A 13,846-nucleotide genomic window follows, 5' to 3' on the forward strand; every position below is an offset into this window, starting at 1 on the left:
AAACACGAACATTTCTACAAAGAAAACCTACCAATGGACAACAGACACATGAAAAGATGCTCACCATCACTTATCAGGGAAATGCAAATCAAAACTAGAATGAGATATCACCTCACACCTGTCAAATGGCTAAAATCAACAACATGGGAGAAAACAGGTATTGGCAAAAATATGGAGAAAAAGGAACCTCTTGCACTGTTGGTGGGAATGCACACTGGTGCAGCCAATGTGAGAGATAGTGCGAAGGTTTCTCAAAAAGTTAAAATAAGAGCTACCTTATGACCCAGCAGTCACACTACTGGGTATTTACTCAAAGAATACAAAAACACTAATTCTAAAGGGATACATGTACCTCTATGTTTATAGCAGCATTATTTACAAAAACCAAGATTTGGAAACAGTCCAAATGTCCATTGATAGACGAATTGATAAAGAAGATGTAGTGTACGTATGCAATGGAATATTACTCAGCTATAAAAAAGAATGAAATCTTGCCATTTACAATGGCAGGGATAGTGCTAGAGCAAAATAAGAAGACACACAGATGCCCAACACATACATGGAAAAATGCTCAGCATCATTAGTCATTAAGGAAATATAAATCAAAATCCCAGTGAGATACCATTGCACACCCATTAGGTTGTCAACCCTAAAAAAGACAAGAGGTAACAAACACTGGAGAAGATGTGGAGAAAAGGAAACTCTTGTGTACTGTTGATGGGATTGTAACTTGGTGCAGCCACTCTGGAAAAAATATGGGAAGTTCTCAATAAAATAAAAATAGAACTACTGTATGATTCGGCCATTCTATTTCTGGAACTACATCCAAAGGAATCAAAATCAGTAACTCGAAAAGATATCTGCACCCCATGTTCCCCGCATCTTTGTTTGCAACAGCCAAGACACAGAAACAACATTAAGCATCCACTGATGGATGAATAGGTGAAAAAGCGTGTTTGTGTGTCTGTGTGATAGAATATTATTCAGGCATAAAAAAGAATGAAATCGGGGCACCTGGGTGGCTCAGTGGGTTAAGCCTCTGCCTTCAGCCCAGGTCATGATCTCAGGGTCCTGGGATCGAGCCCCACATTGGGCTCTCTGCTAAGCAGGGAGCCTTCTTCCCCCCCTCTCTCTGCCTACTTGTGATCTCTCTTCCTCCATCAAATAAATAAATAAAATCTTTAAAAAAAAAAAAAGAATGAAATCTTGCTGTTTGCAACAACATGCACAGACCTTGAGGATGTTATGCTGAGTTAAATAAGTCAGACAGAGAAAGACAAATACTGTGTGACTTAACTCATATGTGGAATCTATAAAAACAAACTCGTAGAGAAAGAGATCAGATTTGTGGCTACCAGAGGTGGGATGAGGGAGGATTGGAAGAAGGGGGGGGCGTGTCAAAAGAGAACAGCTTCCAGTTAAAGGATGAACGAGTTCTGTGCTGTCGTGTCTAGCATGATGCCCATAGTTAACCTTTGCTGTGGGGTGTGTAGGAGAGTTGTCAAGAGAGTAAATCCCAAGGGTGCTCATCATAACAATTTTTTTTTCTTTCTTTAAAATTTTTTCATTGTATCTCTCTTGAGATGATGGATGCTAACTAAACTTATTGCAATAATCATTTCATAATGTGTGTAAATCACACCATTATGCTGAACATTTAAGCTTATATTACAGTCATGTGTATCAATTATATCTCAATAAAGCTGGGGGAAAACACATAATTAGTGCCTGCCATGCATGCGATAGAAACATACACTTTAATTTCCATTAAAATTTAAATTCCAGAACCATTTCACAATCTTTTATCCTCATAATAGTAATATTGCAAAGTACTGAATGCAAATATTTGCTTCATAATCCTCCTTTTCCCTGAAGACAACCATCGCTAAAAGATTGGTCTGTATCCATCTAGAAAGTCATGTACAAAAATACTTTTACATCAACTGCATCGTATTACTGACTGCTGTGTCCTCTTTTATAACTGAATCATGCGTGGTTTTAAAAAAATGACACAAAGTGTCCAAAGACAGATAGTCCCATTTTAATTGATCAGGGCTCTGGCTCACATTTTGTATAGTTCTCTTCACTCTGTTCTCTCTGTTTGCCTAGTTCTTAGGCTAGTTTCAGAAACGATCTCTAAATTTAGCATCTTCCATAGGCACGAAAAGGAGCTGACTTTCTGTGTTTGTTGTTGTCGTTGTTATTGTTGTTGTTTATTTAAGGGAATAAAGAAACCTGGTAGAATTTCCCTCATGCACACTGTTGCATGATTATGACCATTACTTACTGAGGGAAATGTGGTCAGCACAATTGGCTGAGAGCATGGGGAGGGAGAGAAGAATGGTACATCTATAAAATTAGGTTCTTTTTTTTTGGAAGAAGGAAGACAGTTGTGTTGTAAGTGAGCGTTGGATCATTTCTGTCATTGCTGCAGTACATGGCAGACCCAGAGTTGGCATTCTTATGCCTTAATTGGAACTATTTATTTACATTTGAGATTATCCAGGTTCTTGAGCCAAACTAGGTCTAACAAGTTAAATCCTGATCTAGAAAAAGAGATGGCAAGTCTATGCTTCAGTTGTCTCCATAGCTGAGAAATGGAAAAGCCACATCCTTTTTCTGCCTTACTGGTTCAAGTAGCATTCGTTCCAGAAAAGTCTATGGGGTTGCTGTTGTGAATTCTGGGCTGGAGCTGCCAGAGGTAAATAAGAATGAATCTTTCCTCCTGAGAAATTTAGTGATGGAATTGTGAAGAGAAACTTTCCTCAATGAGAGTACAGAGAGGAAGGCGCTTCTGATAACTCACCCAGCGTTATTCCCCCTGTATCTCGTTCTGCATCACATCATAAGTGGCTGATGTCCTCAATAGGGAAGAGCTGTGCAAGGCTTAATGGATTAGTTTGTTTATATTGCAGACAATTTAGTGTTATTATTTATATCGAAAGAGCAATTCCCAAATACCTACTATAACTTAACATTTTCTTTCCAGAGGCTGATTTCTATTTATCTTACTGTTCAGGAACAATCTTCGTGAAGCACAAATACTGCTTAGGGAGTGGAGTTATAATGCAAATAAATTAACAAATTACTAGCTTGATGGGATCATCTACCAGCATCTTGTGTAAAGCCTCTGTACATAGCCTTGTACCCGTCTTCCATCTGTGAACTTGGAGAGGTGATTTAGAAGATGAATATGATTGTAATCTCCTGAAGGGCATATAGCTCAAAGTGTTCACTGAGCAACCGTTATTTATCTGTCACTTACGTGAATGTGGATATTTGTCTGCGGTTAAAATGCACATCTTCATTTAGTAGACGTTGCCTCTTTTATGGTCTTTCCAAAGCCAGAAAGACAACTTTCCACTCTGAAGCTAAGGATACTCCATATTTCTGTGTATTTGAATGAAGTGATTTTCCAAGACGCCAGCATCGAACTCAGTAAGGAGGCCAATTTAATTCGCACGTAATTTAATCACTGTGGTGCAGTTATGCACTGTTTTAGATGATGAATCTTGAATGTATAGATTATTTTATTTGATTACTCTCATTCAATTTGGGCATCTTCCTCAGAGTTTTTTTGTGTGCGTGTGTTTAAGATTAAAAAAAAATCTTACATATGGAAATCTTTGATAGTGAATGAATAGATGGTAAATTCATGTGGTAAACTATACCTGAACTTACTAGTGATTTAAAGAGATTCATAACCTGTCTAGCTAACTGTCCCCTAATTTTTATTCTCTTAAAGTTCTACCTTATTCTCGTAAAACATTCTAGTCTTTTTTTTTTTTTAGGATTTTATTTGTTTATTTGACAGAGATCACAAGTAGGCAGAGAGAGAGGAAGGGAAGCAGGCTCCCCGCTAAGCAGTGAGCCCCATGTGGGGCTTGATCCCAGAACCCTGGGATCATGACCTGAGCCAAAGGCAGAGGCTTTAACCCACTGAGCCACCCAGGTGCCCAAAACATTCTAGTCTTATCCTAGTCTGTCTTCTTTGTTTCGCGTCTGTTCAGCAGACGGTACCACCCATATGCCCCTTCCCCGCTAACTCGTCTTTCTCCTTAGCCTGCTTGAGTTTTCCCCAGAGCACTATTACCTTTTGACAAAGTATACACTTCCATTTTTGTTTTCCTTTCTATTGTTTTTCAAGACCACCTCTCCCCACTAGAGTGTAAACCCCATGAGGGCCAGGCTTTCAGTCTGTGGTGACCACTCGCTCTAACCACTACCACATGGGATGCAGGTTATGAACCAGATTTCAGTAAATATTGCCACTTGCAGAACCGCAAGGTAGACCCTACGAACCCAAAATCAGAGGGATGAAAAGTGCCAAAAGTTGTGTTTCTGCTACTCTTGTAACAGCTTTGAATAGAAGGTGAAACTTTTGCCTGGGAAGTACAGCTCTTTTTTTCACATTGCCCCTTGCCATTGTGGAAGAAAAGAAGTATTTTCAGAAGGGAACATGGGAAGTTAAACTTTGGGGTCAGGTACCCACCATCCTTGTTGGCCTGAAAAATCCAGGTTGGACACCCATCCTTGTTGGACAATCCAGGTGAAGCCCTGTTGTCACAGCTTAATTCTTGCAAGTTCCCCTTTTTACTGTCCAGAGGGTCTCATCCGGGTGAGATTTTTTTTGGCCATCCCCAGGCATGGTGCCTTTGTGAACCAGATAAAAGTTCTAGTACCTTTTCCCAGAAGAAAACATAGATAATATGCACACATACAAAATCTGTCATGTGATTTCAGATGTGACAATTTAAAAGGAGACCATGCAGCTCCTTGGAGTTGCAGACACACTCTCTTAGAAGCTGTCCCATTTTATACAACAAATCTCAGAGCTGTAAGAGAAAGACAAAGACCAGGCTGATCTGCATAACCTGGGGATGCAATAGACCAGATGGAACATTTAAGGCAGGACTGGTAATTACAACCAGATTATGTTCCTGTGGCTTCTGAGGTCATGGTGAGGTCAGTAGCTCTAAGAGTGCGTGGCCTGTTCTTTGCTGGACTGGGAAACCTCAGGACTGCCCCTGGACCTTTCACAGAGTGCAGAAAGCAGCACCCAAGGGTGCACAGAATAGGCTTCATATCATAGTATACCAATTCTCATAATTCTGGTGAACGTGAGACGGGGAAGAACATATCGAAAGCGTTGCATTACATGACATGAGAGAAGCAACAGTGAGCCAGGAAGATTGAGCACTTTGTAGGCTGGAGTTAGTAACCTACAGATGAGTAACCAGGTGCATGGTCTCTGCAGAGGAGATGGTGAGAGGGAGTCTGAAAGCCAGGATGGTTTCTTCCCAGACAGGGCCACAGGGTATGAGAGGAATGTGTGCCTTGAAAACACTAGGAAAATGCTTTTCTGGGGAGTGAAGGAATAAAAATAAGGTTTCGGGGTCAGAGATAAAAAGGGGATTTGAATGTACACATCTGTGGCCTGGAAATTTTGATTTGTTTCTAGTGGTTTACAGAATAGAAGTGTTAGTGTGTATAACAATTATAGGAGGAGAGAAGTGAATTCTCTCATTGACTCAGTCATGAGCTCTAGTTGCTAAACCAGCAGGAATGATTTGAGGAGGATCCTGCCTGGATACATAAATTTGGTTGATTGCTTTGCAGTTTTTCCCCATAAGGAGTTGCTGCTTCTGAGAGCCACTCAAGTATGAATTAGGAAAGAATCTGTGTACCTCGACGGGTCGAGCCAATCATCAGATCACCCTCTGTGTCTGTTCCCTGCACAGACTGTTCTGATTTAATTGTTGCTCTGTGAGTTCAGTGTTTGTGAGGGAATGTAGGTGCTGGTTTTTCTTTCTTTCTCCCTTCTTCTGTCCATCCGCCATCCAGTCTGGACTCACTCCCTGAATATGCTCTGTTTTCGGCAGATAGCATTCCTTGTATGCTTACCACACTCATGCCTCAGCTTAGATTCCTGGGTCTTTCAGAAGTACACTCCCTTGTTCTCTGCACGTGTTCCAAGGGTCCTCTTCCTTGACCAATTTCGTAAATCTCCTGGCCAGCAGTAGTATTTCCACTCACAGAGCCCCTGTCACTGGGTTTTGACAGTTGCTTACGCTTCTCTCGTTTTATATTACATAACAACTATTTGGTATGTATTATACCCACTTTTTTATGTGAAAATGCCTTTTATGTCTGAAAAGCTTTTTATTTCACTTTTTTTCCCATAACCCCTGCACTCAGTTTCCCTATAATTATGGTCTTGCCTTCGTGGTACCCTTGTTACAATTGGTGAGCCCAATGTTGATGGCATCCTGATCGCAGAAAGGCACACTGTTTACATTGGGGTTCACTCTTCGTGCTGTATGATCTGTGAGTTTTGACAAAGGTTTGATGTCATGTATCCATGATGATTGTGTCATACAGAATGGTTTTACCACCCTAAAAACCCCCTCTTCTCCCCCTATTATTCCTCCCTCTCCCAACCACTGGAAACCACTGATCTATTACTGTTTCCATAGTTATGCCTTTTCCATAGTTTCATATAGTTGGAATCATATAGTACATACTCTTTTCACACGAGTTTCTTTCAGTGTGTATTTGATACTCCTCCGTGTCTTTGCCTAGCTTGAAAGCTCCTTTCTTTTTAATCCTGAATAGTGTTCCATTGTATGGGGGCCCAACAGTTTATCCATTCACCTGCTGAAGGACATCTTGGATGCTTACAAATTTTGGCAATTGTGAATAAAATTGCTGTGAACTCACGTGCAGGTTTCATGTAGACATAAACTTTAAATTCCTTTGTGTGAACACTAAGGAATGTGACTACAGGATGACAGCATTAACAGTATGCTTATTTTTGTAAGACACTCTCTTCCAAAGTCGCTATGTCATGTTGCATTCCTGCTAACAATGAACTAGAGTTCCTGTTCCTCCACATCACCCTCAGCATTTGCTGTTGTCAGTCTTTGGATTTTAGCCATTCTTACAGATGTGTAGTGGTATCTTAGTGTGAATTTAGTTTGCAATTCCCTGATGACATACTATGTTGAACATCTTTTCATATGCTTATTTGCTATCTGATGTCTTCTTTGGTGAGGTGCCCATGAAATCTTTTTTTAACTGGGCTGTTTCCATTGCTATGTTTTAAGAGTACTTAATCCAGTATATTCTGGATGCCAGTCCTTTATCATATATGTATTTTGCAAAAATTTTCTCCCATTTATGGCTTGTCTTTCCATTTGGCTAACACAGTCTTTAACAGAACATAGGATTTAATTTTAACGAAGCCTAGCTTGTCAAATTTTTTTCTCATGGATCATGCTTTGGTGGTGGTATCTAAAATGTCCTTGCAAAACACAGGCTCATGCAGATTTTCGCCTGTGTTACCTTCCAGGGGTTTTACTGATTGATGTGTTACATTTAAGTATGTGATCCATTTCTAATTAATTTTTAGAAGGGGTTTAAGGACTATATCTAGATTCTTTCTTTTTTTCATGAGGATGTCCAGTTATTCCAGCATTATTTGGTAAAAAATACCATCCTTTTTTCATTGCATTACCTTTGACCATTGGCCAAAGATCAGTTGACTGTATTTATGTGGGTCTGTTTCTGGGTTTTCTCTTCTGTTCTAGGGATCTCTTTGTTCTTTTGCCAGTCCCATACTGTCTTGATGACTGTAGCTTTAGATTAAGTCTCAATGTTGGAGAGTGTCCATCTTCTTAATTTTTCTTCTTCAGTGTTGTGTTGGATATTCTGAGTTTTTTTTTTGCATTCCCATATAAGCTTTAGAATCAGTTTGTCAGTATCCACAAAATAGCTTACTGGGATTTTCACTGGAATTGCATTGAATTGTTCTGTTAGAATCAGTGTATCCATCTTTGAATCCCTCACCTTTTTCTTTCTTTCTTTTTTTTTTTTTTTAAAGAATTTATCATGAGTGGGGGGAGAGGCAGGGGGAGAATCAGGCTCTTCACTGAGCAGGGGAGCCACACTTGGGGTTCTTTCCCAGAGCCCTGGGATCCTGACCTGAGCCAAAGGCAGATGCTTCACCAACTGAGCCACGCAGGCGTCCTGCATCCCTCACTTTTTTATAGTAAATGAATCTGGAATTTATTAGTTTGTTATTATATGGAGTTTATTATTTCTCATAGTAGATTCATTTAGAGTTCATTTAAGGTTAGTATTTCAATTAATTATTTTCCCCAATAGCTAAGCAAAAGTTCCATCCTTGTTCATGACTGATTATTCCATTTCCTACTGATTGTGATACTTTTTAGTCATACATTAAAGTCATACATTCCCAAATATGAAACATTCTGTCATATATGTTTGTCCATTATTATACCCAAACAGCACTGATTTGATCATTGTATTTTGGAAATGTTTTGATATTTAGTAGGGCAAGTTCCACCTCATTACTTTTCCCCCTCACAGATTATTAATACTTTTCTTGATGATCAATTTTCCCAAATGAATTTACTCGTGGTATTTAATTGAACATAGTAATTCTCATGAGAACCTACCTGGAAGAGAGCTACTATATTATTCATTAGCACCTATCTATTTGAATTTGTTAACATTAAAGTTTATGCAAGAGCCATTTTGACATATTCTCTGCTTAAAGAGAAAGTGGGTGTTCCTGAGGCTTTGAATAAATTCAGAAAGCAATTTAAGCAGTATTATAGGAACTGTTCCTTTTCTAAAATGGGAATAATTTAGGAAGTGGTAGATCTTAGTCTTTTATCACTTAGTTTAACTTTTAGACAGAAAAAAATACTTTCATGTAGATTTTCTAAACTCTTTCCTACAATTGAGTTAAATGTGCTGGTGTAGGAGATTGTCAAGTTTACCGTATTGTGTTAAAGCTGTTTCATTGTTTCATATACTCCCCCAAATATGAAGGTTTCTGCCTGATTAATAAAAAAGTCTGAATAAAGCCAAGAAATGGGACCAAAGTGTAATTCAGTGAATTTTTCTGGACTTCCCTTTTGTGACTTCATTTGCTTAATTAAGTTTATGATGAGCTTTTTTTTTCTTCAACTGATGACAGAGAGGACTTTGAGGTCTCGTGTGGTTTAAAATACAAACCACGTTCAATATTGAATTATGGAGACATGCCTTTTTTAAAATTATAATTTCCTCAGCATTAACACCACATCTCTCCATTCTAATTTAATACTTCGTATTTTCCATTTTAATATTATGTGGCTCACTCCAGAGAGCATTTAGGTAAATACCTCAGTTTGAGATCCGGTGAATCTTTAATTCTGTTATTTGTAAATATATATGAAAATCAAAAAGAAAGCAGAAATAAAGAAAAAAATATATCTTTGTAACTGTGAAAACTTACAGTTACAAGGGAGAAAGTGAGTATAAAAATACCCAGCACATATCGTGAGTGCTGTGAAGTGTGTAAACCTGGCGATTCACAGACCTGTACCCCTGGGGATAAAAATATATTATATGTTTATAAAAAAAAAAAAAAATTGGAAGGGAAGGCGAACCATAAGAGACTATGGACTCTGAAAACAACCTGAGGGTTTTGAAGGGTCAGGGGTGGGAGGTTGGGAGAACCAGGTGGTGGGTAATAGGGAGGGCACGTATTGCATGGAGCACTGGGTGTTGTGCAAAAACAATGAATACTGTTACGCTGAAAAAATAAATAAAAAAAAAAAATACCCAGCACAGTATCTGTAGTAGTAGATTCGTAATAAGTATTAGTTTCTTTCTGTTGCCAAGGGATAAACTCACTGCTTGTTGAGATGTAATTAACCTATATACATGCCAGTATTTTAATAAAAGTGTATAATGTGATTTTAATTCCTTATTCAATGGCAGTTGGGTAACTCATTCAACAAATAACTAGGCACCGAGGATCTGTTTTGTTTTGCGGAGGTGGGAGAAAGGAAACATGTAAGCCAAAACAAAGTAGGGTTTTTTTTTTTTTATTTAAATCTTATTAACCAACATAAAATACATCATTAGTTTCAGATGTAGACTTCAGTAATTCATCCATTGTGTAAACACCCAGTGCTCATTACATGATGTGTCCTCCTTAATGCCCATCACCCTGTTATCCCGTCCCCCCCTCCCCTCCCCTCCAGCAACCTGTTTGTTTCCTAGTGTGAAGATTCTCTCATGGTTTGTCTCCCTCTGATTTTTCCCCATTCAGTTCTCCCTCTCGTACCCCATGATCCTCTGTGCTATTTCTTATATTCCACATATGAGTGAAACAACATGATAATTGTCTTTCTCTGATGGACTTATTTTACTTAGCATAATACATTGCAAATGACAAGATTTCTGGGTTTTTTTGATGGCTGAGTAGTATTTCAGCATGTGTGTGTGTCACACACACCACATTTTTATCCATTCATCTGTCGATGGACATCTGGGCTCTTTCTATAGTTTAGCTGTTGTGGACATTGCTGCTGTAAACATTGGGGTGCACGTGCCCCTTCAGATCGCTACATATGTATCGTTGGGTTAAATACCCAGTAGCACAATTGCTGGGTTGTAGGGTAGCTCTGTTTCTAACTTCTTGGGGAACCTCCCTGCTCTTCTCCAGGAGTGGCTGCACGAGCTTGCATTCCCACCAACGGTGTGAGAGGGATCCCCTTTCACTGAATCCTTGATAACATTTGTCGTTTCCTGACTTGATGATTTTAGCCATTGTGACTGGTGTGAGTGAGGTGCTGTCTCATTGTGGTTTTGATTTGTATTTTCCTGATGCCGAGTGATGCAAAACAAAGTAGTTTTAATTTATTTTGGAGTTTTAATTTATTTTGGAGTTTTACTGTTTGGGCCAGACTTGTTTGAAAAACTGGGGAAAAATTTTAGTAGTTCCATTTCCAAGTTGCAATAGATCACTCACTACTCCAGCTGTTGAATGGATAAGTAAATTGTGATGTATTCATACAATGGAATGTTATAAAGCTGGGAAAGTGAATTAATTACTACCACGTACAAGAACGTGATGAATTTTATAAACTAATATCAGCTAAAGGAGCTAGTTAAAAAGAGGACATAGTCTTTATTTTCAAAATAAGAAAGGGCAAAACTAATTAATAGTGATAGAATAATGGTTACCTTCAGGGTGGATGTGAAGGTATGCTTGAGGTCATAGTAGTGTCCTATATTTAGATCTGGGTGCTGATTACATGGGTTTGTTTACTCAGTAAAATTTCAGCAAACCATATACCCATGACTTACATATTTTTCTGAACTGATTACGTTCATTAAAAACATGGCCTCTCCAGATCATAATTTACTTTAAAAAAAAATCTAGATGACTTCATCATATTTTGAATCCCGGAACACAGTGTGCAAATTGTCATGTCCCCACCCCCTCCCTTGCAGTCTTAATAATAAACAGCCTGTGTGGTGGAGAATTATTTATAGGGTAGAACAGTTTTTTTCTTTTCATTTTTCTGTAATTTATTACTTAAAAAAATTTAACAACATGGTAGTAGATTGTAGGCTTGCATTGAATTATGTTTTTTGTGTTTTTTGTGTTATGCCTTGATATTAAAAAACGTATATTCATGATGAATGTTTTATTGTTGCAGTGTAATTATTTAGAAATGTATCTATGCAGAAAACCAAACATGCCTTGAACAACTGAAATTTAACATCTTCGATGTTACAAGAATTTGGGACGCCTGGCTGGCTCAGTCTGTAGAGTGTCCGAGTCTTGATCTCAGGGTTGTGAGTTTGTGGCTCACATTGGGCATGAGCCTACTTAAAAAAAAACCTTGAGGTGCCTTTTACTTTTTCTTATTTAGATGTTAACACATTGTATTGGGTGGCAATTACCAGAAAGAAATAGGCTATAGAGCAATTTCAAATTAAATGCAGAATAAAATTTTGAAACAAAAGAGCCTGGGTGACTCAGTCAGTTGGGCGTCTGCCTTTGGTTCAGGTCATGATCCCAGGGTCCTGGGATGGTGCCTGGCATTATGCTCCCTAGTGGGGAGTCTGCTTCTCTTTCCCTTTCCCTCTGTCCCTCCCCTCTGCTCATGCATGCTCTCTCTCTCTGTCTCTCTCTCTCTTTCTCAAATAAATAAATAAAGATCTTAAAAAAAAAGAAGAAAATGATATAACTTGTGTATGGTGTACGTAGCAGTGGTAAGGGAGTATGGGCTTTGAAGTCAGAGACCCAATTTCAGGTCAAGTTCCATTGTTTTGTAACTAAGTAACTTTTTTTTTCATTGTGTTCCTAACACCTTTATATTTCCTTTGTTTCCTCATATTGTAAAATGCAGACAGTAAGATTACATGTAAAGCATTTAGTTCAAAGCAGAGCACATAGAAACTGCTTAATGGTTGGCTTACAGATTTAATAACAGTAAAATTTCTCAGCTTACACAGTAAAATGAGTTAAGCAATTTGGAATTTTTTTTTTAAGGTTTTGGGATAGTTCATGTTTATATGTCCAAAATGTATTAATTAAAATATGATTATAAAAAGAGATGCCCTATGAACATTCTATCTTTCATATAATGATATAATTCAGAATTAATTACTTTTGTATTATATTTTGAACTCCTGTCCTCTCTGTTAAATGAGGTTGGTATTTAAATTTTGTTTTTCTTAATGGAAATTTTGTTTTATTTGAAAAATGAGATTGCCCTTTATTAGTCGTGTTATGATAGAATATATGATGCAACTTCCTGGTGATATTAAAATGTTTATTTTCTCTAAATTAACAAAATCTCTATTTTTTTTAAATGACACATGTTTGGATAATAAATGATTGGAATGAATGTTCGTTTGTCTGACATGCTGTATGGATTTGGTAATTATTTAAACTCTAAAATTAATCAAGGTTATTGTGGACTTTATATTCCCCTTCTTCAACTAGCTCCAAGAAATCATTCTCCTCTTCACCATTTGCAGGCATTTAATGAAATGCCTCTTGTTAACATTAATAAGAGACGTGTCATGAAATCTTTCTGCATCGCTTATGCATAATTACAACTTTACTGCACTTTCATCTTGTAAATCTGTGGGCTGTTTGTCTTGTCTTATGTGTTGATCTGATAATTCATCTCCAGGACATGCTGTTGCTAAGCCTTTCTTTGGGTATTGGGATACAGAATTTGGTATATTGCTACTAATTTTTGCTACTTAAGAACTGTTTCTCTTTGTTAATATATATCATTAAAGAACTTCTATTACTAATAACAGTTTTGATTCTTTTTTTAAACAGCTTTGATTCTTAATTATAAGTTCTCTTTCTTCTAGAAAAATCCTGCAATCCTCTATCTTTGCACTGATGCAAACTGAGAGGGAGCAGTTAACATTTAGAAATGAAAATAGTGATGGGCTAATATAATGTCTTTGCTAATCATTGAAATCACTGAAATGGTGTATTTTGTTTTACTGGCAAATATTTAAAGGAAATCATTGCACATTTCCTTAAATTATTGTTTTTGAAAGACAATAAATACAAGAATTTGTCCTATTGGAGGTAGAAAAATAAATGGTAACTATTTTATAACTGACTAAATTTAACGAACTTCCCTTTGCCCCAGAATCAGAGAAATAAATTCATCACTCTAATAGGTTAATGTTTAAAATGAGGGCTTGTGCTTTGTATCATAGCCAAATACCTTAAAAATGTATAGTGAAAACTGGGCCTTTGCATTCAGTAAATTTTTCTTTCTTATTATCAATGTTGTGTTTTTAAAACGCGTAGGTTGGGAAGAGGTTTAATACAGATTTTTCAGGGGACTAGCCAAATTGTTAACTAAATCAAAGTGCTCCATTACAAGAAATTTAAGTGAATAGAAATTCACTGGGGCTTCAAAAACAATTCTATCTGTATATTTAGGTTGATATTTTTATATCACTTTATAATATCTTAAAGATAGCCACTCCATATATT

At 37.5% G+C, this 13,846-nt stretch overlaps 1 protein-coding gene across 12 annotated transcripts in view; it reads left to right on the forward strand.

Annotated features, from left to right (window-relative positions):
* Window positions 1-13,846, forward strand: part of RYR2 (ryanodine receptor 2) — a 749,188-nt gene that overhangs the window by 298,067 nt on the left and 437,275 nt on the right. The window lies entirely within an intron of this gene.

This window comes from Meles meles, chromosome 13 (genome assembly GCF_922984935.1).
Source record: "Meles meles chromosome 13, mMelMel3.1 paternal haplotype, whole genome shotgun sequence".
In the NCBI taxonomy this organism is placed as follows: domain Eukaryota; kingdom Metazoa; phylum Chordata; class Mammalia; order Carnivora; family Mustelidae; genus Meles; species Meles meles.